This window comes from Glycine soja, chromosome 15 (genome assembly GCF_004193775.1).
Source record: "Glycine soja cultivar W05 chromosome 15, ASM419377v2, whole genome shotgun sequence".
Classification (NCBI taxonomy): domain Eukaryota; kingdom Viridiplantae; phylum Streptophyta; class Magnoliopsida; order Fabales; family Fabaceae; genus Glycine; species Glycine soja.
Window position 1 is genome coordinate 15,162,969 of NC_041016.1, and position 24,128 is coordinate 15,187,096.

Sequence of the window (24,128 nt, forward strand, 5' to 3'; positions counted from 1 at the left end):
TAAACTTAATTAATTTAATATTATTTTATTAGATGAACTTATTTTAATAATTTTTTAATGTGAAATATTTATTAAAATTAACTTTACTACCACAAAAATGGTATTCTACAACGCATGTTTTATGACAGTGGTATAAAAATCGATGTCATAAGTAAAGCAGTAACATTTTTGTAAATAATTAAAAAATTTTAAAGATGGTTTTATCAAAACCGTCTTTGAAAATGCATTACGACATTGGTTCTTGTAGAACCAACGTAGAATGCAAGAATAATGCCTTAGGGAATGCGAATCGGCAATCTCAGTCCTTATTTTCATCTTTTTAATCTCTCTCTCTCTCTTAGTTTTGGAAAACCCTAAATTCTCCTCCTCGCTCTCTCTCTTTGTTCATGCCTTCATTGCCATGGAGATCTAAACAACGTCGTTTCTTCCATTCTCCACCAAACATCCAACAACCCCTAACAAATGACACCACCAACCACTACACAATTCCAATTCAATTAGGTCATGGACAAGGGTACACAAACGTGGAGGCTCACATGCTCCAACTCCCTCGCAGGTCAGGTACATAAACGTGGAGGGTCCCTGCATGTGCATGTGCGTCCGACATAGGGTTTCCTTGCGCTGCACTAATGCCACCACCATTATGCTCAACAACGAGGCCAAGAGATATTGCCAACAGTGTGGATCTTTCTCTTATACCCACTATTCTTTGTTTTATTTAATGTGGATTTAGTGATTTATTGAGGAATCCACTTTTCATTCTTCCTCACTTGCTTATTTTTCATTTGATTCAATGATCTATTGGTTTTTGTAGTTGGTACTTCCCCAGTGCATCATCTGGTTCATTTTTCGGGGAGTCTGATGGTCCAAATTGTGGTCCTCCAGTGCATCATCTGGTACACCTTGATGCTCTTCATGTTTGAGTACAAAGGTGTCAGATTGTTGATCTTTGAGCAGTTCCCAGACGCTACCGGTACCATTGTCTCCATCCATGTCGACTCTGATGTCATGTCTCTTGACGGACGACACTACCCTCTGGAAACTGATGCCCAAATCAAAGAGGATGGCAAGCTCCACGTCACTGTCAGAAAATCCAATGCTTCCAGATCTGGCATCTTTTCTAGAAGGTCCCAGGGCTTTTCTTCCACCAACCATCACCCTTCCAATCTCACCAATGCTGAGATTTACTCTCTTCAGTCCTCTCGAAACCCTACTCCACGTGGCTCCAGTTTCAACCACACCGATTTCTACTCCATGATGGCTGTTGGTCGTATAGAGGAATAAGTTTGTAACTTTTATTAATTAAATTTAATATTAGTTTACAGTGATATATATACAAGTGAACAGCCCTAATATGTAGTGAATCAAGCTACCAATCTCCTAATAATTCTCAACAAATCAGAATTGGAAATAACAGATTTGCACATATTTGCACTGCTAAATAATTAAAGGAATTGAAAACTAATTATTATTATTGATATCCTCCCGCAAGTTGTATAATCTGGATGAGAGATGCCACTTGGACAGTAGCGATTCGAACCGAGGGCGAAGCAGAGGCTTTGTTAGAATATCAGCAAGTTGATCATCGGTAGACACAAAAGACACTCGAAACTTGCCATGTTGAACATGTTCTCGGACAAAGTGGTAGGCTAAGGCTATATGTTTCATCCGAGAATGGAAGACAGGATTAGCACTGAGATTTGTGGCACCAAGATTGTCACAGTATATGACTGGATTGGCAGTGGGCATGTGACCAAGTTCTGTGAACAAGGAAAGAACCCATAATAGTTCACTAGCCGTGTCAGCCAAGGCTTTGTATTCTGCTTCAGTTGATGATCGAGCAACAGAACGTTGTTTGCGGGAGCTCCAGGAGATGGGAGTGTTACCGAGATACAACAAGTAACCAGTGGTTGAAACATAATCATCCTTGTCACCAGCCCAATCAGCATCCAAGTAGGCATGAAAGGTCAAAGGAGCAGTCGCTGAGATGAAGACTCCTTTGTCACAAGAGCCCGCCAAATATCGAAGCACTCGTTTGAGTGCAGACCAATGCGCCGTTCTTGGATTTTGCATGAACTGTGCGAGTTTGTTAGTGCTGAAGGTGATGTCTGGACGTGTAAGACTCAAGTATTGAAGGCTTCCAACCAGTGTGCGGTACTCATTTGGAAAGGGTAGGAGATCACCAGAATCCTTAAGATGTTGGAGCGGTGAGGATCGTTTCTGACGGCGCAGGAAAAGATCCATCTGGATATTGGAGGAGACCATAGCCATCAAGGAGAGCTTCAACTTGTTATTTCCAATTAGGATAATTGTTGGGAAGAAGTTTGGTGACATTGGTGAAAGTGATGCAAGCAAGGGGTTTGGATGGCTCATGGGGGTTGGGAATGAAGGAGTTGTTGTCGGCCATGGGAGGCAAGGGTGGGGAACGACGTCCTTAATTGAAGAAATAGGGAATGGGTGGATCGTTTAGGCTGATACCATATAGAGGAATAAGTTTGTAACTTTTATTAATTAAATTTGATATTAGTTTACAGTGATATATATACAAGTGAATAGCCCTAATATGTAGTGAATCAAGCTACCAATCTCCTAATAATTCTCAACAAATCAGAATTGGAAATAACAGATTTGCACAGATTTGCACGGCTAAATAATTAAAGGAATTGAAAACTAATTATTATTATTGATAGGTCGTAATTCTAACTTTGGTGCCAACGATGTTTATGGCCTCTCTGCTTCCGGAGGACCAACTCTTAGACCTTCCAATTACAACGAGGATGCTTCTAATAATAACAATGGGAAGCAATGTACCACTACCCTACTACTGGAACTTGAATAGGAATAGGGCACTACCCTATTCCTAACCCTGACATGTTCTATCCCACTGCTTCTAAAAACATCGCCAAAAAGCCAAATGATCAAAATAAGGACCTTCATATGTTTGTTTGGAGTTCAAGTGCTTCCCCAGTTTTGGATGTGTTTGGTGGTGGACATGAATATGATCATAAAGAACTCAAGTTAATTGTATCTCCAGGAAAAGGTTTTATATTTTTTTAAAAAAAAATAAAATAAAATTGTATTTTAATTTTGTTGATTTTATTTCTTTGTTGATTGTTTGGTGTTTGGGATGGTCGGTGGAGGGTAATATTAATAGAGACACTCAAAAGGAGTACCAGCCAGAGAAAGATGAATTTAGTTTTGGAAACAGAGGGATTAAGGATGAGCATGAAGGTCAGAAAGTTGGAAACGGAAATCCAAAAACAATGCCTCTAGCAAGTGTAATGACAAGGCTTATTTTGATCATGGTATGAAGGAAACTTATCAGAAACCCCAACACCTACTCCAGCCTAATCGGCCTAACTTGGTCACTCATTTCATTCAGGTACCCTCCTACGTCATTTCCTTCTTCTAACTTCGAGAGCTCGAGCTGGAGTATTTTATTCAACATTCAGTTCAATGACCTATGGTATTCTCTTCTCTTGTTTGGTTCATTTTTCGTTATGCTTGCACTGAATAATTTTGCTGCATAAATCTAATTAACAGAAAGGAAAAAGTTCCATTTTTTCAATCATTCCTTTTTTCTTTTCTTTTTTCCAATTTGGGGTGGAAGAAGAAATAAGACTTCCATGTTTTGTCTCTCCACTTGGTGTTGATAACTCGCAATTCTTTGTAAAGGGAAAGTGTTTTCCTCCATTCATCATACGCGCTTGGCATCCTTGCTTTGCTTTTGTTTTGTTTTGTTTGTTTCCTACATGAACGGTGAATATTTCAACTGTTTTTTTTTTGTGGTGTGGTTGATGTGTCATTATTTTCTCCTATTTCTTACCCCTTTCTGTCACCATTTTAATTACTGATTAGTCTTAATTGTCAAATTAATTATGCAGTTTTATCATTTGGGCCTATTTGACTAATTCTGTGTTTTAATTTAATTTCAGGAGAATTATAAGCAATTGGGTTTGGATCCAGAATTGGGCTAAACCGGCTTGGACTTGAAGAGAGCAGACAATTTTATTTGTCGTCCAGCTTTATTTTATTTCGTTTGTGGGCTGTATTTTTGTAATCGGGCCACCAGACCTTATTGGGCTCGATAATCAGATTTGTAAGCTTTGGGGCCTAGTGACCTTTAGTGAGCCCAGCTGCTAGGGTTTTAAGGGTGAGGTGTTACTGTTCACGTAGGCAGAGATTGTAGGGTTTCATTTTTAAGAGTTTTCGATGTTACTGTTCACGCATGGTATTGTTCATGTAGCAAATTCCATTTTCGTTTTCTGCTTCAAATTCCAGTTTTGTTTTCTGCCTTTGATTTCCTTTTCATTTCTGCTGTTAATGGAAGGTTGAATCCATAGTGTTGTTTTTTCTTGAGGATTAAGCATAGTTCTCTTTGAGGTTTTGTTATTAATATTAAATTCTGATCAGTTTTTTTTCCTTCACCAATTATTCTGTATTGTTGTTGATATTAATCCATGCATGCTTAATGCTTGATTAATTGTCTCTATGCTTAATTAACGTTCATGCTTAATGGACATGTGAGAGGGATTAATTGGTGAATGTGTTGCTTAATCACATAATAACAGCCTTGTGTTAACTTTCGCTTAGTAAATTAATTTCGGGTTGGATTAAGTGGTTGAACTGATTAGGGATAAATTCTTGTAACCTAGGATAAGAGACTTGCTTTTGAATCGAGGGGAAACAACATGTTTTAGTTCTGTTATTTTTAATTCAAGTTTGCTTGCTGTTTAAATTACAAAAACAAACAAACCCAACCCCCCCCCCCCCCAATTTCGTTACTGTTTTATTATTACATGTTATGAACGTTTGTTTTATCATTGCTCACTAGGAGACGACCTAGGATCATTTCCTAGATACTGCATTTAATGTTTATTTGATTCGGGTACGGCTCTGATCAGTGGTATACCATGTTTGACTATTAGTTTAACTTGTTAGACGAAGTATAATGGGTGAACAATTGGGGCTCCTAAAAGTCATTGTTGTATAAGGAGACTTAGTTGCATTTGATAATAAGTTTCGCCAATTGGAGGCCCAAGTACATGAGGAGAAGCTTGCCACTAAAAATGAAATGAAGGCAATTAGATAATTTTATATAGAGTATCATATTTCTTTATCATATTTTGCTTGATATCTATCCGAAAATTAGTTCTAACTCATGGAGCAGAAAGTAGAACTTGAACAACAGGAAACAAGAAGATTAAGGAAAGAGCTTGAGAACGAAAAGGTAGATAAAAGAATCTCATGTCATTGAATACAAAATTTGTTTTGATACAAAGGTGTTTTTATAGGAATGATACTTGCTTTACATCTAAGTGCCATTTGAGAAGATTGCAGAATAAGTTATTGATATGACAAATGTCATGACTTTAACTGACTAATGCTCTTGGTCCAAAGAATGAAGAAAAACTTATAGTTTATATGCTACTTGGCTTTCTAATTAGTTTTTTTTCTCTTTTTTGTTCTATATCTTATCCTCTTTTTTTAATCTCATTTTATCCTGGTGGTCAAGTTTCCTTATTTGAAGCCGAGATATTTGTTGATGTTGTTAGCAGACAACTCGAGAAGAAGCTTGGGCTAAAGTTTCTATTCTTGAGCTTGAGATAAATGTTGCAATATGAGATCTAGATTTTGAGAGGCAGAGGTTAAAAGGTGTTGTCGCGGTGATTTTTGGATATCAGGCTATTAATTAGCGTTGACTCGCAATTTTAAGATTCACCACCGATCTTTTATTTTTCCGAGGAAAAGGGAGAAAGTTCGAAAAAAACCCTATTTTAAGAGAGATCAAGGTCCGGGGGTTGGTTACGCAAAGGGAAGGTATTAGCACCCTAAACATCTATAGTACTCTATAGGAACCTCTTGCTTATTTTTATCTTTATGCTAAAATGATTATTTGTTTGTAAAATAAATGCTTAAGTGTATAAGGATTAAAGAGATGAGTTTAAAAGAAAGAAAAATGTTTTTGTTATTTTGTTGATTTGGAAAGACAAAGTCTTTGGCCTACATACCCGAATGGGATCAAAATCATGTAGTTCGGGGTAAAAGGCCGAGTGATTGGTTTTGGTTGATTTTAAAGTTTGAAACAAAAGTTTAAGAAAGATAAGAGGCCGTAAAGGCATAGAAGAATAAAATGTGAGTTTGGTTGATTTTAAATTGGAAAATGTTTGATTGATTAAAAGTTGATTAAAATTTGATAAAAACAAAGATTGACTTTTTTTTTTTGGAATTTTGATTATAAAATGTTTTTGGGTTTTGGCTATTTGACTTTTTTATGAAAATTTCGATTAAGTCCTAAGGTCCAGAGACTAAGTTATGCAGAGATAGATCCAAACGCGCCGGATCCCTCAAAATGACGTTGGATCAAATGAGGGTCCTTTTCCTCGGATACGGTCATAATTACATTATCGTCCTTGGCATAAAGCATAAAAATTAATGTGGGTGTCGGTGCATATTCTCATTTATATTTTTATTTACATTGGACCTAGATACATTCTAATTGGCAATAAAATAAATGACAAAAATAATAAAAAGTAACAAATAAAAAATTGCAAATGCATTAAAATAAATATGCTAGAAGAAATAATAAAAAATGCATGAAATGCAAAACAATAAATAAATATGGTTCATAAAATAAATAAAGAAAATAAAATGCAAGACATAAAAATAAATATAATGCTATAAAATAAGCATGATGCTAAAAATAAATAATAAAAAAAATGCAAGACATAAAGTAAATATGATGCATAAAATAAAAAAAAATGCAAGACGTAAAGTAAATATGATGCATAAAATAAAAATAAAATAAAAAAATGCAAGACGTAAAGTAAATATGATGCATAAAATAAAAAAAAAATGCAAGACATAAAGTAAATATGATGCATAAAATAAAAAAAAAATGCAAGACATAAAGTAAATATGATGCATAAAATAAAAAAAAATGCAAGACGTAAAGTAAATATGATGCATAAAATAAAAATAAAGAAAAATGCAAGACATAAAGTAAATATGATGCATAAAATAAAAAAAAAATGCAAGACATAAAGTAAATATGATGCATAAAATAAAAATAAACAAAATAGAATAAAAAATGCAAGACAAAAAATAAATATGATACTGGGAAATAAAATGCAAGGCGTAAAATAGATATGGTGCTGGAAAATGAATAAAGAAAAATAAAAAAATGCAAGGGCATAAAGTAAATATGATGCGTAAAAAAAAAAAAACTACATATTTTGAATTCCTTTTTTCCCTAGTTCTCGAATGCACAGTTATTTTTTTGAAAACCAGTACTGATAAAGCCTAGATCTAGCCTTGAATCTTAGGAAAAAAAAAAAAGGGGAACTACCTTTGTCCTTATGTTATCGTTTAAGCTTCAGAGTAAAATCGGTTACAGCTTGGGTTGTGTGGGTTATGTAATTGAAGGCGGCGTGTTTTGTTTTTTGGTTTAGGGTGTGATTTCCGTTTTGTGGTGGCGTGGCGTGGGTGTGTGATTTAGTATGCTTTAGGCCGCGTGAGTGAGTGGGTTACTGTGTTTGTGTGGGTTTCTGTTCTAATGTTTTGATTTCTAGAGAAGGAAGTGAATAGTATGAACAAGATGATTTTTGGTTTTTTTTTTTTTTGTGTTGGTGGTTCACGGAGGAGGAGGGTGGCGCTGAGTGGTGGCCAGTGGTGGTACTGACTGGTATTGTGATTCTGACAGATTCTCTCACTCTTACTGTGCATTGAATGCACTATTTAAAGGACAGTATAAAATAATACAAAGACAAAAATGTCCCTCGGGGCCTGGACAAAATAATGGACCTAAAAATGACTTAAAATAAATAAATAAAAACAATACAAAAAAAAGCAACAATAAAAAAACGAAAATAAAAGTAGAAAAAAACCAATAATAAGAAGGTAATCAAAAAACAAAGAAAAATGAAAATAACCAATAAATATAATAGAAATAAAAATAAAAACGGCCGCCTTCGGGACAAAAATGAGGTATTTTAAAATAACTCCCTACCGAAATTTCGTCTGAAACGACGAAAATTTCTGGTTTTAAAGACGAGAGAAATGAATTGACAGTAGGTCAAAAATGGGGTATGACAGGTGCTAGGGAAAGACTTATGCATCGGTAAGGCTTGATTTGTTGTTGTTTATAATCATTGGACATCTAAAATTTGAAAAGTATGTAGAATTTCCAACGTAGACTGCACATACTGGCATAGAATATCAGAGGACACAGAGCAACACTCTAGCTGCTATTTCTTTCAGCTACTTGTTTGTTGCATTCTTGGGATTTTTATGTTATAATAATTACTAATTATTCTTTGTGTAGATTGAATTAGATAGGGATTCTAAGTCTTTCTAATAAAATTTTCAAAGAAGCACTAATAGTAGGGTTTTATAAACATTTCTTTCATGGATCTTAACTAATTTTTGAATTGATCTAAAAGTGAAATTGGATAAAAAAGGATGTAGAATCATGTTCAACAAGACTAGGATTTAAGGAACCTTAGAAGATGTTTTTAGAGTATTTGTTGCTTATAAACCTTTTTTTATTCATACTTCATTTATTATAATTGAGTGCAAGATCAAAAGTTGGCATCTCTATAGAGTATGTCTATGCAAGCATGGTCATGACTAATTTAAGGGTTGTGATCATAACAAAAGAAGGGTTGTTGTGGTTAATTGTGTTACTTTGATTTGAAAATACACTATTCAACAATGTTATTTCAATTGAAAATGGGGAGATCCTGGTGTCCCATAAGTAGGTATTGTCATTCATATATTTTTTTATTCTAGCTATATGTTACAAGTTCCAGTATGTTAGTGTACTACTGAATTGTACTATATGAAGTGTTGTCTGATAGTTTTGCTTTGTAATGCATCATGCACACTTGTCTTATTCTTCATAATGATTGTAGATTTCTAGATTTTTTAGCTGAAGATTTGTGTTGTCATACAGGGAAACACAGCTTCAAGCATTTTATTCCACTATTGAAGAGATACAACTATTGTTTTCTAAGCAACAGGAACAATTGAAGTCTATGCAAAGAACTCTAGAAGATGATGAAAATTATGAGAATACTTCTTTAGAAATGGATGGAGTCATTGTTGGAACCTCTAGCAGAGAAAAAGAAGTTCATGGATACCATGGACAAAATTGTGCCAAGGCAAGGTCAACTACTTTTGCACAAAGGCTCAACATAGTTCACATTGAAAGGTCGAGCAATGAAGCAAGTGTCAACTACTTCTGCATTAAGGCCCAACGTAGTTGGTGAAAAGAATATTGATTTGAACAAGTGTTTAGATGGGGGCACAATGCAAATTGATGATGATGATAACAACGTACAAGAAATCGGGGAGCATGCTCAAAAAACTTCTCGTGATGGTTTACATCACTCACAATCAAATATCCGAAGAAGATCGATTTTGTTGCATATTTGGGTATGTAAGTTGTATAGATACTGAAGGAATCTCCTGTATTTTTGCAATTACCCTCCATGTTTCTTTAAATACTTTTATATTGTTATGTTTCTTCAAATAACTTAATTATTGTTATTCTTATTGTTTGGGACTTTGTATCATCATATGTAAATACAAATTATTTTGTAGGTAAGATACTAATTAGTTTGCTTGCCTTTTTTCTGTTTTTGTAAAGTATTCTTTTTTCTATTTTTTTAAAAAATAAAACATTCTAAGACGGTTATTTAAAAAATCGTCTTAGAAGAGTACCTTTTTCTAAGATGGTTTTTTATGGAACCATCATCAAAGTCTTGACTTTCAATGGCGTTGGCTTCAAAGATGGTTCAAAATCGTCTTTGAAAGTGGTTTAGAATCATCATTGTAAGGTCTTTTTGCAGTCGTGCTTATATAATAAAGGTATGTATTATTTTTTATAAATTTTAAATATCTACATTAAATACTTACGTAAGTCCAAAGGAGTTTCATCATAACTGATAAAAGGAGTTTCTTCAAAAAAAATCTTACAAATGACCTTGTATATAATAAGAAACATGCTAGAGTTTTTCTCTGAAATTGAAACATCATATATTTTTATGATAAGGAGGTAGGCTACATATGCGATTTGTAAATCACAACTCGTGTACGCGTTTGATACCTGGCTCAACGTTGTCGTTGAAAAGGACACCTGAGAAATCATGTTTTGGCTGTCTGTTATACGAAGTAACTCCAAAGTTTTAGTACTTTTCAAATTTGGCCAGAAGGTCATGTTTTGTGCTATGTGACACTTTATTTGCTCTCAATGCCAGAACTCCCGTGGGCCATGTCCCCCTTCATTTCTCTCTCTTTCTTTCTCCCTCTAGCCCTCACCTTAGATCTTATCTCGGTATATCATGATGGTGGATTTTCATGGGCAAGGCAAGGGGTGAGTTTTGCAAAATATTGTGTAGTAGTATGGGCGATAATACTAAAATATATGTTGTGCTACTAAAATGGACAAGGATGAGGGATTGAGGGTGGTATAATCATTAATTTTGTAACTAACGATTATAAGATTAATTTAGTGATAACAAGATAGGTCGTGAATTCGAATCTTCTATAAATAAAAAGACTAACAATTAATAATTAATATTTACTCATAATATTATTTTATTAATTTTGTAACTTTTTATAACTCAATAATCAATTGATGTTGTGGTTTAGTGGTATCGAGTGTCAAATCAATTTTAATTAGTCATGACAAAAAAATTGTCATGGTAAAGGAAAATGTTTCTTAGATAATCTTGAAGTATCTACAATTTGAGAGCTTTAATTGTTTATAACTTAAGAGAGAAACGAAATAAGAAAAGATAATGGATTGATTTGATTAATGATGTAGTGTGATAAAAAGAAAAAAATAGAGTAAAAAAAGAATTATTGAAGTGTTTAAAATTTTTTATTGTCAAAATATAATCATTTATGTGGTAAAATGTTGTTGGTGATGTCTTGATGGCATTGTATCTCATGTCACTTTTAATGCTATGTGTTGATCTACTTATAATTGAGACGCAACATTCTAAAATAATGTAATACCAAAAAGATGCTAATTTAGATCAAAAGATGACATTAAATTTGAGAGATAACAAATTGATGCCAGTGATTATTACACCTTGAGAGTTAATTTTATGACTTTCAACTATGAAAATATTTAATTTCTTTTTTAGTGTTATATGTATTATTGAGACATGGCACTATAAAGTAACTAGTACTAAAAAGATGTTTTTTTAGATCAACAAATGACATTAAATTTGAGAAAGACAAAATTCACTTAAGTGATTATTATACGTAGAGAATTAGTCTCATAATTTTAAGCTAGGGAGATACCTTGCTACTAGCAAAAAAAAATGACATTAAGTAACGTGAAATATGAAGCATCACCAACAACATTTCACCTCAATATGGTTTTTCTGCTATGATCAAAATCAATTCTGACTCCTAATTATATAGACAAAAGCCTATATAAATCATCAATAGCTTCGCATCGCAGAAAAACTCATCAAACATTGCTATAGCAAGACTTTCGTAACAGACCACCACATCTTACGATTATCAATCACGTATATCTTATTAATACATCAAAAAACTAATTACGCACGATAGAATAATTATCCTATTCTATTCTGAGGTGGATTGCATTCAACAACGATGCACAACTTGCCTCTGTAACATCGTTCCCATGCTACCCTCCCTCTTACACTTTTCCTTCTCACCCCTTATCCAGTCATGCTTTTGCCATATAGCTTCAAATTCGAGCCTTTTGTTATCTTACAAATTTTAGAGCTTGAATTGTCATGGTAACATGTGATTAATATGAACTACAAATTTTTCGTTAAAAGAAAGGTACTTGTTATATCTATTTTTCTTCTTTACTTATCTATTCCCTTTTCTAAGTAAATAGGAAAGTGTATTTTTTGGAAAACAAATTAAAAAGGGAAGTGGATAAGTAAAAAAGAAAATAAATATAGCAATTGTCTAAAAGAAATCAAAAGAATTTTGAACCAAAGTGATTCATTTTTTTTATTTTGGTCCAAACGATTTTTTAAAAAAATTTCTTAAAAATATGTTTCATAAATTAATTTAAAATTAATGGCAGGAATCAAACTTAGGACTTTCACGTTTTTAGCATGATGCTCTAACCAATTAAGTTAATAGGTCAATTATATTATAAAATAATTAATGTCATTATATATAACACTAAAATTTCTAATGAATATTTAGTGCACATATAAATTTAGATAATAAACAATAATTTTTATGAAACCTATGATTTTTACATATATAAATGTAGATAATAACCTACTAATTTGTTTACATATACAATTTTTTATGAAACTTATGATTTTTATTTAAAATTTATATATGTAAAAAAATACATTATTAGATGAAAATTAATTATCAAAAACTTTGTTATCTAAATTTACATGTGCATTAAATATATATTAAAAATTTTAGTTATATATAATGACATTAATTATTTTATAACATAATTGATCTATTAACTTAGTTGGTTAAAATATCGTGCTAATAATGTGAAATTTGTAGATTTGATTCTTGCCTGAACCATTAATTTTACATTAATTCCTAAAACATATTTTGAAAAAAAAAATTTAAAAAGTTTTGGCCATATACATATTGGCCCATCCAAAGAAAATGGATCCAACAACAATAGAAAAGTTTTGGGCATATATAACTCCTAAGCAAGGAAATAGCTTCTTGTACTCCCCATAATTTTTAATATCCCCAACTTACTTTTCTCTCCTTGCTCACTCTCTTATCTCTATTTTCCTCTTCCTATCTCTCACTCCATTGCACCTTTACACAATCAATCCCTTACTTTGTGCCTCTCCTTCCTTGTGCTGCCACCACAACATCCTCCACCTCCGACATCGCTCCAACCACGTTAATTTGTTGGAAAAAGTCTTTTTTAGGGTCCTGATCCAGTGGAACGATGAGCTTGAAGAGACTCCATCTATGCTTGAACTTGCTCTTCTCCTTAGAATTAGATAAGATCTCTTTCTGCTTTGTCATCACCTTCTTCTTCTCATATGAGTACATCTGCTTCTTGGTTCTCTTCACACACCAAATGTGGTGTGTATAAAGGACTCCTCCATGGGTGGGATCGCGAAGCAAGAGAGCATTATCACTGTGGTGCAAGTCATGTAGGCTTTTACTTCCTAGATCAGATAACCATTCCAAATTGAGTAATTTAAAACACAAGATGCATTTTAGATTACTTAATTCGAAAATATACTAGCATAGTTCGAGAATAGGTGATCTGGAAGTCATGTAATATAATTCCAGATTGAGTAATCCATAATGCATCTTTTGTTTCAGATTACTCAATCCAAAACTTTGCTACATGATTTATGCATTGTCTATTTCAAAATTATGCTAGTATAGTTCTGGATTGAATAATCAAGAATGCATCTTGTGTTCCGGATTACTCAATCTAGAATCATACTACATAATTCAAGATAATTTATTCAACAATTTTGCTAGTATAGTTATGGATTGAGTAATCTAGAACAAAAGAATGCATTTCAAATAACTTAATTTGAAACTATACAAAGGGAGACAATAGACGCTGAGAAAGGGAGAAAAAGCAAAAGGAAGCAAGAAGATGAAATGGGGATGAATGAAGGTATATGTCGAATGAGGAGAAAGTGAGGGAGCAAGTTGTCTAATACATATAATTTGGGAATTTTAAAAATAGGAATTGCAAACCCCCAGTGAAACCTTGGACCCAATATCTTGTAGCACTCTAAGAAAAGTCTGTAGTAGGCAATGGACCCAAATCACTAGAAGGTTTGTTTGTTTTCTCCAAGAGTGTTTGGGTTTCTAATCCGTACCTACTTCATATTTTACACAAGATATAATTGTGCCCTCCCAAACCATTATCTTGTTGAACTGATTGATAATCGTGCTCATTAAGATATGTTATCAAGTACCAAAAAAACAAATAAAAATAAGTTATAAGGACATGATATGGTCCATTATTTTTTGTTGACTGTTGTGGGGAACTACTAACTAATCTGGAATTTAAGATTGATATGGTTGACGGAGATAGGTTGTTGCAAGTTGCAACGCTTCGCTTGAACTCGTGTTGATAACCTAACACAAAATTTATTCATTGTCCTGCCACTCCGGTTTCCAGCCCAAAATGATAAATACAAGTACCTAGTCAAACAACGAAAATCGTTTTAGTGATACAACTTATCTATATTTTCATGGAAAAAAAAATTTTATTGGTGATAATGGAGCTTTTAAAAATGATAAAATTCGTAAAATACAAGTTTTTTTTCTACATATGAAAAATGTATTTAAATCAATGAGCATAAAATGAAAATTTTTGTTTTTTTCGTTAGAGTCTTAGAAGAAATTATGAATATATACCCCTATAAATGAAAAAAAAGGTAATAACGGATATCGATTAATTGTGTATCAAGTATCAACATATACATGTACCAAGACCATTTATGATCAATAATTATTAAGGTGTGAAAAAAATAATAGGATATGGTATAGGGAGGTGAATGAAACATCTGTCTGCCTACCCGCTCACCAAACCTGAAGAAAGCTAGGCAAAACAAAACAAAAATATTTGCATTTGCGTATATAAAACGGTAGTTTAGAAACTAAAGAGGGTAAACAGTGAATATAGCTCAATTAGTTGAACATGATTCACAAATTATTATAAATCTCCTAATAATTATTTTTTATTCTTACAGATAAAAAAATAAAAATTTAAAAAAAATGAACATTAGTCAATTAGGAAGGCTACATACTATTGCAAAGGATTATGATAAAAAATAAAATAAAAAGAAACAGATTCAAGCGTAACCCCAACTAAAGTTCCAACTATAAGTGTGAAATTATCTTTCCTAGGGTGACTGGTTACTATTGTATTGGATTATGATGAAAGGTTACTTAGGAACACAAAATATATATGAAACTCCTTTGTGACAAAAGACGTGGAGCCGTATAAGCAGATGGCCACAGTAAAACCAGCAAAGTACGTTAAGATGTGTTTTATAGTGACAACGAAATGCTCTTTTCCTCTTTTCCTAGTGTTTTGAGTTTGTAGTTCGAATTATGATGATTTATGGATTGAATTTGAGTCATTTCCAGATAAGTCGTAACTATAAACACCTCATCCTCCGACAATTTCCCAAAGGAAAGACACCTTTGTCTGCTTCTAGTTTCTGCTTAGCTACTCCATTTCAAAGATCATAAATTAATAAATTCAGTTAATTTAATTGGATTAAGATATTTTGCTTTGCTTTTGTATTACCTGTTATAAGGTGCTACAAAACTGTATGTATTGTTTCTTGCAGGTTGTATCACATCTTGTGGTTAAACTCTGGCATTTTAATGAATTTTGTTTTTGCTGTTAAAAAAAGGAATTAGATTAAGATATAATTACGAATGGGGATTAATTTAATTGATTGAATAAGGTGCATGAATTATTGTAAATCTCATAATATCTGTTTTTTTATTTTTATGGATAAAAAAATTAGGACATAATTAACTAAAGGGTGGCTAGCTAATTGAAGCGATATATATTTCTCTTTAAACATAATGTCCAACCTTGTATGTGAAAAAAATAAAAAATCTTTCGGGGAGTGTATATAATGGAAATTTCTCTTAATTAGGATAAAAGCCTATGACGTTGGCTCTACTATTGTGCATTATAGACAGACTAAAAGGCCCGACGTGGTTATAGTATTACTTAATTGAAACTTGTTACATTTATATTGTTCACTAATTTGTGTTGATATACCTCGATACTCTAGTCTCAATTTCAATTTTGAATTTGTAAGGGTTAAATTAGTCCTAATATTGCTTTGTATCTATTAACCAAAACTAGAAGGCTAACTTGTTATCTCAGTAATTGGTTGTAACTTGAAAGTAGTGACTTGTCTCATACACGGTTGTTACTTGTTATAGGCATCGTGACAAGGATTCAGAACTTGAGATACAATTACTAACAAGGCAAAGTTGAGTGAGTTCCTTACGCAACAACACCTAGAAGAACAAGTGATGTAGTAAACTGTCTGTACTTGATTGGTAGAATTTCCATCAATATAGTGCTTCAGAGGCAGAGATAATAGAAACCCCCAAGAATTTTATTGGCGTTTCCTAGAGGTTATTGATGAAATTGCAAGATAGGTGCATGGTCCCAATTCAGCCAAATTCTTTGCATTTTTCAGCTTTGGACTACCAACGTCTCTCACAAGGAAAATTATTCATATTTTGGTAAGATGTGATATGGTAGGTTTGCAACATGTGTGAAAAAATGCTTCAAAAATTGCGGGAAAACTTTTAGTCAAGATTGGTTGGGGACTTCAATTTTTGTTGTTGTGTGAATGAGGCCCTTGAGCAAGGAAAACAAATGCCATTTGTTGAATAGAACTTACCAAAAATAAAAACAAAGGATGGTTCTTAACAAATCCGCTAGTATTGATAACACTAATTATTAAGACTTGAAGGAGGCAATAGCTACTAGAAAAGATACAAGTTTAATGTTGGTTCAAAATTCAAGTCTTTAACTAATACCTAATAAAGTATTGTTAGTAAGTCAATGGCTATCTTCTAACCAATGTGCATGCAGTTTGCATAATGCATGTTGTCACCATCGAATTTGTTTAGGCACCTAATTCAGCCACTACTACAAAAGTAGTTTTTTAAGTCGCGATATCTACGACGGTTCTGCATAAACGATGTAGAAGAAGGCGTGGTGTCAATTTTGTAATTAGGGGGAAAAATTTAGTTTTTACGTCGTACATTCTAAGGCGGTTATAAATAACCGTCTTAAAATGTCTGCAGGTGGCATTATTGTAATTAAGTACAGTGAAGACAACGACGAGTTTCGAGCTACGACTGTCGTAGTATTACATATATTAAAATTAGGCTAAACCCGCGGCGCACCCCTCAGCCATTGTCTCAGGCACTTTCATTTGTTCCTCAGCCATTCTCTCTGAACCTCACCCATATTTATTCCTCAAGGTTTTTACATTGTGCATGTCCCTGAACCTCACCCACATTGTGTCCTTGAACCTGACCCTGAACCTCACCCACATTGTGTACCTCAAACCCTAGGTTGGTGTTTCTCGTTATTAGGTTACAAGGCATCAAAAGTTGTTGCACGTGCGCATTCGTACTCACCTCGTGAAATAGGTAATGTCGACAACCCTGACTCTATTTGAGGTTAAATTGTCGATTTATTAGCTTCACTGAGAAATACCACAAAAGTGGTTGGACTTAACGCTTGAACTGTGTTTCTGAGCTTCACGGAGAAATACCGCAAAGTAGAAGTCCCATTTCTATTAAAGCATCATATTCAGACTGCATGGCTGCAAACCATGTGGGATTTGAGATGGCAGTGTAGGGTTAAGTTTGGGTTTGACTATTCCAGACTTGGCCCTTGTACACATGGGATCAATATTTTCTAGTGTAGATAAGGAAGGTTGAGGTGGGGCAGCAAGTTATAAAGGTTCAGGAATTGGGGATGGAGGGTCAGGTGGTAAGTTTTGAGAAGTGGGGATAACAGGATCAGAGGGAGTGTAGGTGTATAGGTGTAGGGGACTGCAGCTGTGAAACAAAACCAGTTGTGGTAGGAGAAGAAAGGCTAGGTTCAGGTGTGGGATGATAAGAAGATTGTTGTTGTTGTATAGAAGCAGTGGATAGGGATAAGGTTGAGAAACAACCGAAGAGGCAAGGATAGTTGGTAAAACTGTGAGAGGAGTTGGATTTGATTGGTCAGCTATAATAGGGTTAGGGTTTGAAGAAAATAGGGTAGGATAGCGAATTTTTGACTCATTAAACTGTACATCCTTCGAGATGTAAATTCTACAATCAGATGGTAGACATTGGTAACCTTTGTGTGAGTAAGAGTAGCCCAAAACCCTGCTTACAAAGATGTCTCTTTCTTTCTACACTTTTCTTTTTCCCATTTGATTTTCATTTCTATTGCATCATAAAGCTTATTTTAATTGGAATCTGTTTGTGAAGGTTTGGCACACAGCTTCGCTTTACCATTTGGTTCACACAGCTGCCTTAGTTGCCCCCCCAATTACAAAACACCCTAATGTTGTGAGTTCCCATTTCCCAATTTTCCTACTTTCTGTTCCCTTTTTGCCCCTTTGAAAAAAAAATGCTATTTTGCTATTATATGGTCATTGTAGTGTAGAGTGTTTATGAAATGACTGACATCTACTTGTTTTTTGACTCATCAAGTTATCATTTTGTTTTTTGCAGTTTGGAGGCCTTCTAACAACTGGTATCTTGGCTTTCTCTCGGACGTAAGTGTTATCTCTACTGTTGTTGTTTAAATGACTATGTTTGTATGGTACCATGGAATTCTCTTCCAAACTATTTTTTATGCTTATTTTGGAACTAGAGTAACTTTTATTTATTTATTTGGGGAGAGGGGGGTTAATTTTTTAACGGCGATGGGTGAAAAATTGTAGACGGGTCTAGTCAAATTGTTCCCACCACATATAAATGTCAATTGAATAAAAGATATTTAAGTTTGCTCAAGCTTAACAAGATCAAGTTGAGATACATTTGTTTAGGAGTTAGGATTGTGGAAGTTTTATGTTTAAGCCACAAAGGTTTAAAAGGCTGAGTGATTGCCACATTGATGTTGAAGATGAATAGTTTAATTCATTGTGTTAGTTGCACAAATAAAAGCTAGGTAGGGTATCACATATATTGTCTGAAGTATTAGGTTTGGACTGTTGGGCCAAGGGATCCTTGGCAAAGTGATTAGAAGTGAGACATTGTTTCAACATGGGAAGGGAACTACTGCATAATTTTGTACTCAAAACTGAAAGGAAAACTCAGTTATTTATGTTAATGATGGAATAATGTATAATTGCTTTTACTAAACCAAGTTTTGTGTGGTTCAGAGGTACAGTAAAATCTGAATGGGTCCTTAATTTAGGATGTTTATTTCATAAAAAAAAATTAAAATTTTATCAAATAAAATTTAAATATTTTAAAATATTAATTTTAATCTTTTATTTTAATTTAACGGTTGATAAGCATTCTTACATCATATGTACTCTTTGTTACTTTTGTGTTAAAATTGATTTGGTCTTAGTATATTGTTGCATCTTAGCATTTGCTTTCATCTTTAATACGACACTCATTCATTTATATAACTGGGGCTATGTATCATTTGCTCACTGGCATAGTAGAGTTGTTCTCTATTGAGTTCATTGTCACATTGAATAGGAAATAGAATTTGCCAAAATACCAGGTTAGATAGCTGCCTCCCCACCCCACATGGAGCTTTCTTTTTTAATTCCCATTAATGTTTTATTTTTTTATGAGACGAAATAGTGTTTGTCTTTATAACAGACGAAATACTATTTTTCTTTTTCTAACATTTGGGTTGGTGACATTAACTTTGTTAATTTTAATGACTAACATTTATAAAGTTACTTATATTTTTTTTTAGTTTGATTTAGTCAACACACTTGAATGGTTGTTGTTTTCTTCTTTTTATTTCTTTTTCTTTTTCTCACATGATTTTCCTTCTTTTCTTCATGAACTTATATTATTCAGATTTCGTGATGAAAATAAAAGAAAAAAAAATGGAAGGGTGTAGATAGAGGTTCAAAATGAATTGGGTGTGTTAAGATGACTAGGAATAAATTTCTCGAGGGAATAGTGTCAGGTGATGGAAGTGAATATTTGAATTGGGAATGATGGAATTCAAGCCATTAATTGAAGTGGATGTCATGTGAACCATTGGGTGAAGCCATCAATCAAAAGGCAAAGTAATGCCATTTGGTGATGAAAGGCCAAGTGGATCTTTTAACCCTTCGGGTTTGAGTTGTCCCTACATAATCGTGTTGACTTATAATAATTAGTGAGATGGTGATAGTATGGTAATTGCTTCCTCTATAAATGGTCAAGAATGTTGGTATATACAACTTGGCAGTGCATATAGGAAGATTCCAGAGGAACCCTCCACCTTAAACTTTACATCATGAGCACCCCAATTATGAATGATCTAGACTCTTTAAGATCAACACCCATCACCTGCAAGTACCGTCTTGTAGCTTAATTTATGATTGACCAATAGAGTTTTAATTGTTCAACTATTTGATTTTAAGTGTTCCACCATTATTTATTTTTAACAGCAAGATAACAATTGTGCTATTAATTAGTTGCTATTTTTTTAGGGTAAATATGGTGGTACTAAAATGCTATGTTTGGTCTTTCCCCTTTTAACTGTAGTGGCTAGAAATGTGAAATCAAATCATAAGACTAAAATGAATTTAGCATTTTTCAGTTGTGACTTTAACTCTTCTTTGGTGCTAGGTACATATGAGCATCAGCTTTGGCCAAGAGGAAATAAATTGTACAAATTAAATATTAGTTTGAAAGTCAATGATTAAGCACAAGTGATTAATGTGTTAAAGTGAAGATTCAATAGTTTGGATAGTATCCAAATTCAATTGTTGTCGGAAGCAATTCTTGGGTGGTCGAATTTTGAATTAGTCAAGGTTTCTTTTTTCCTTGTAAATGGAAGGGTTATGATATAAAAAAAAATTAGTTTGATATATGGTGTGGTTTTCAAAACAGAGCCATTCTATTTTTTCCTGTGTTGGTTGTTGATGTTGGTTAAACAAGTTACTAAAATTTATGTTTGCTTGTCCATCATAGGCAACAACAACTTATTTTCTCGGCTACTCTACCAAATTTGTAGTCTGTCTCCCACAATCAAGTCAACGGAAATTTGAGTCTAGATAATCACATTGTTGTATAGGTTGTGTAATTGACAAGTTAGCATAGTAATTGGTTTTTGATTTCCAGATATCATTAATGCAATTAATGTTTACCCTTGAATCCCCATACAACATAGTAGGGGCCCAAAAAAATAAAAATAGAACAAGTATTGCCATGAGTGGCCCTAAAGAAATATCATTCAAGCTTGTCTTAGTTTTCACGAAGTGGTGCCCTCAAAACCTAGACAGAGGAATAGTGACAACTTGTTTATTTGTATCTATGTCTAACAAACAAAAAATTATACAAGATGATCCTAAAAATTAAAATGAAAATGAAAATTGTTGACATTTAGATAACGAAAAATTTAGTCCTAGTATCGCATTTGCTTGTGTAGGGAATAAAAAATAGAAGAACCTAGGTGTCTTCCTTTCCTACATGAATTAGAGCCTATATGAACAATTTTTTTCTATAATGAACAGAAAGGTAAAAAGAGAAGACAAAGAAAAATACTCTTTCTATATCATATTTGACATTTAAGGTTTTCAATTTCACACAAATTTAAAAAAGTAAATAATTAAATACCTTAATCAGTGAAATAATTAATTTGACTAAAATATCCTTTCTCTTTTTCTTAATTTTTATAAATGCAGGCATTATTAAATATTTTAATACAATAGTTGTTTGGCTAACTCGTTTATTTTTCCAGCAAAAATTATGTCTATATATTAATTGAGTAGCAGAGGTACTAGGAAATACAATGTATAGCTCAAAATTGGTCTCGACACAATCTACATGATTCACTGAACCAATAGCTGACTAATAATTGGTTACCTTTTTTTAAACATACTTTTCTATTTTTCTAAATGCCTTCTATGTTATGTAGGTTGTTTCTTGGATATTATTCACTGATCCATCAAGTAAAGTTGTTGGTTTGATGTTGAATTCATATCTTATTTTGAACAAAGGTCCTCATTCGTATTGTAGCTTATATATTTTTAGTGATTTAATGATCACATATTTCATTCAATGGAATGGATTTGTAAGTGAGATTCTTTAATGTTGTTAAATGATGCATTTCTTGCAGTGGTTCTTGTTTTAATTTCCCAATACATTGCTGCATTTAGAGGTAACGATTGACATGCCAATTAAATATTTTAAAAGTAATACCTTTTGAATTCCATATATTATTCAGAACTTTATCTTTGAGACGTTTAGACAAATATCATGGCAGTTGTTCTAACATAAACATAGGCTTTTGGGGTTGCCTTACATGCAAAACAATAAAAGAAATAATGGCTGAAATAGGCCCAATAGGTTTTGGGCTTGCCTTACATGGAACTAGTTAAGGTTGTCAAGCTAATCTAACCCATGGAGATGATTCCAATTGGCTAGATACTTTTAGAGCCTTCAATAAAAGAGTTGAGCTAAACCTAGTCATCAAGTTAGACCAACTTCAACTCTATAATTTGCTTATTTTTTCTTCATAACTACTAATTAATTGACATAACATTTTTGTTGCAGCCTCAGGTGATCGTGGAGATTCTGAGGCTTATGTAAACCACTAATCATTAGCATCCATTGTCACTGCCTCTTCTTCAGCTGCAGCCATAAAGTCCTTTTTGCAGGTGAATAATTACAAACAACTGATATATATTCTTGCTTCATCCTCATTTTCCATACTAACATATCCTATTGAAAGCATTATGCATTAGTAATGTGACGAAAACCTCTGTCTATTGATGTTTTAATTTAGTACCATGAACAAGGTATGAAACTACGGTTTTGAATGGCTTTTACTTTTCAATCTCCTGCAGCTCAATACATAGCAATCTAGGACAAATAACCTGCAGAAAGTGCTTACTTTAAGGTACGCTCGATATGATGGTTTTATTATTGTTGTTTGGATTGATGTAAAGTTACTTGACTAAGCTAATTCAAGGAATGTATGTTTTTTTTGGGTTTAATATGTTTTTTTGTCATTAAACCTTTTATGAATTTCACTTATATTTCCTAAAGTTTTAGTCTCTAAACTTTTTGTCATTAACATTTTTTTCTTTAACTTTTCATTGACTACTGCAATAGCAGTTATAGAAAGGAAAATATTTTACAGATCATTTAAATAGAATATTCCATCAAGTAGCATCGGTCAACCATGAAACCCTAACGTGAGGCTAATCCAATTTGATATTCCTCATAGTATAAGAATAACATGTACAATACTAGAGTCAGTTACCACATCAGAAAAACCATTAGTATCTGTAGTGTAGGTTAGTGGCACTTGGACCGGATGAGAAGTGAAATTCCCATCCATAAATGGCTGAAATGGGTTCAAAGTTTTCGACATTTCCACTGAACCTTCCAGCATTTTCACCTCATCACTCATTATAGGCCTTGAATTTGACCTATACTGAACAAAGGATAGAGCTACGCCAACCATTCTCTCTGTAATCTCCCTATTTTTCTCCTTTATCCCACATGCTATTATCAACTTCTGAAATTCTCCAACATCAAACCTTTTCCAAATACACATTGGAAACCACTCCTGGCTTTCAACAAGTTGAACGCCAAGGTTTCTTCTCCTGCCTACGATTTCAAATAAAAGAATTCCAAAACTATAAACATCGCACTTGTGAGTCACAAGAAAATTAGGCGTCCAAAGTTCAGGTGCAGCATAACTAGGAGTCCCCCTACCCCCAGTCATGGTTAAATGAATATTTTTCCCTAATGCAAAATTTGGCTAAACCAAAATCAGTAACTTCAGGATTCAATTTTCCATCCAAGAGAATATTTCCTGGTTTGATGTCATAGTGGATTATTCTCTGTTGGCACTCTTCATGCAAGTAAGCAATGCCTTTTGCTGTCCCAACTGCAATGTCATGAAGCCTTTCAAATGCTAAGATCTTCTTTTTCATGAAACAAATACTTTTTCAAGAGAGCCATTCTCTGTTGGCACTCTTAATTACATGTACCAATATTTTGTGAACGTGTTAGTGTCAGAAAGTTGTAATATTTCTCTTATGATTTCTAATTCAGGTGTGAACCATTTGACACTTATGCATGCTGCAAACATGCTTTCTGTTGAGAAGAAAAGGTACCTTTTCTCCTTTTGTTGCTCTTCTATCTTTTTATGGGTAATTTTGTGTTTGTGTTGTTTTTCTACCTTGTCTAATTGGAAATTGCTTGTTGCCCTTTTTCCTTTCCTGTATCATTGACTGGTAAAGGTCTAAGCTACTGACTAATGGCTTGAAGCTTGTGACTTTATTGCTTGTGCTGTCCAAATTGCTCCCTATTTTGTCACTTGTGCATATACAAGTCCTATGCCATAAGTTGATAATGCTAACAACTGCAAGAAAACAACTACTCCTCGGTGATTTGCTAACACGTTTATTTTTAGTTAT

General features: G+C 33.4%; 2 pseudogenes; one reads left to right on the forward strand and one right to left on the reverse strand.

The window, feature by feature from the left end:
- Positions 1-504: 504 nt before the first annotated feature.
- LOC114385865 lies at positions 505-9,269 on the forward strand (annotated as a pseudogene).
- A 13,652-nt stretch (positions 9,270-22,921) lies between these two features.
- Positions 22,922-23,670, reverse strand: LOC114385866 (annotated as a pseudogene).
- Between the last annotated feature and the right edge of the window lie 458 nt (positions 23,671-24,128).